This window comes from Heterocephalus glaber, unplaced genomic scaffold (genome assembly GCF_053883595.1).
Source record: "Heterocephalus glaber isolate CG9 unplaced genomic scaffold, H.glaber_assembly_v1.0 deba00001569, whole genome shotgun sequence".
In the NCBI taxonomy this organism is placed as follows: domain Eukaryota; kingdom Metazoa; phylum Chordata; class Mammalia; order Rodentia; family Bathyergidae; genus Heterocephalus; species Heterocephalus glaber.
In genome coordinates, this window is record NW_028258354.1 from 1579310 (window position 1) to 1580877 (window position 1568).

Genomic DNA, 1568 nt, shown 5'->3' on the forward strand with positions numbered 1-1568 from the left:
CCCAAATTCTAAACCAAGGGGAACAGTCCTTCCACTTTCAGCTCTTTACTCTTGGAACCCAGTCCCCGTGTGAGTGGAAAAACCATCCTGGTGCTCATCAGGTACTAGGCCTACAAGAATATCTTCCAATTTGCCCCAACTTCCTGGTTTATCTTCCTTCTGCTCTGAGACATTTTTGTAGAAAGAAGTCACCAGCAAGCCTGGGGCTCACTCATCCTATTCATGAAAGCTGGGATGTTCTTGTGGACTTTCCCCCATCTGTCCTGCCCTAGTCCTTGTCTTTGCCTGGCTGACTCTTGCTAGCACATGAGAGCCTTTCTGGATACTTTCAGTCTGGCTGTGCAGACAGAGTTGGTGACAATGGCACAGCGGTGACTGAGTTTATTCTTTGGGGTTCTCAAGTTTTCACTCTCTCCAGGTCCCCATTTCGGGGGTGCTCTGCATCTAATGGTCACCTCGTTGGGCAACTCTCTGATCATCATCCTCACACTGGCTGACCCTGCCCTCCACTCCCCCATGTACTTCATTCTCTGCCATTTCTCCCTGGTGGAGATCGTCTACACCACCACTATCATGCCCAGGATGATGGCCAATCTCCTGTCCTCACCCCACCATATCCTTTCCCACTTGTTGCTCCTCCAGTTGTATTTCTTTGCCCTGTTTGGTATTGCTGATGCTACTTGCTCATGTGGCTTGTGAGCGCTAGGCTGCCAGCTTCTGGCTACAGCATTATAACATGCTCATGAACAGAAGAGAGTGTGCCTACATACCAGGGGCTTCTTACCTCATGGGTGTCATCCCTGGCAATACTCACCCATTGTGCCCTTCCATGGTGCTAACACATCCACCAATTCCTGTGTGACGTGCTGCCTGTGCTGAGACTGGCCACTGGGAGCACCCTCTGGGGTGACATGGGGGAACTACACTATGAGTATAACCTTCATCTTAACTCCCTTTTTGCTGACCATGTCTATGTCTGTATTCTTGCCACCACCCTTGGAGTAGCAACATCCCACAGGTGTTGAAAACTTTCCTCTACCTTCTCCTCCCATCTGTCTATGGTCATTCTCTTTTTGGGAACTGTGACTTTGGCTTATCTGAGGCCAAGAAAGGGCTCCTCTCCAGACACAAATAATCTCATTGCTGTCTTCCAAACAGCTGTTGCTCCCATGTTGAACCCTTTTGTCTACACTCTGAGGAACAAGGTCACAGTGGCCAGGAGGTGGGTCATGGATAGGTACCTGTGGAGCCCTCGACCTCCCTTACCTCTCCCAAGTTCCTATGAGAGAGGAGACCACCCCTCCATATGGAATTGGGCGACTATGAGTTAACTGTAATATCAGGTAACTATGCTGTTTGTAGAATGTACCTGAGTAGCCATAACAACTTCTATAATCTGTCACCAGAGGTGCATAATGGACTCAGAAGGTCCTACCAGAGCTCTTTGCTCTCCCCTTCTCCACTGCTCTGCTTGTATAAATTCTGCTTGCTATATTCCCAGGGAAACTCCAATGGAATTAAGCTTCCTAGATGTAAAAAGAGGTATATAATAAAGTGAGTCTAGTTGG

The 1568-nt window shown here is 48.5% G+C and overlaps 1 pseudogene; it reads left to right on the plus strand.

Annotated features, from left to right (window-relative positions):
• The first annotated feature begins 447 nt into the window (after nt 1-447).
• LOC110345144 (olfactory receptor 10P22-like) lies at nt 448-1331 on the plus strand (annotated as a pseudogene).
• Nucleotides 1332-1568: the final 237 nt, after the last annotated feature.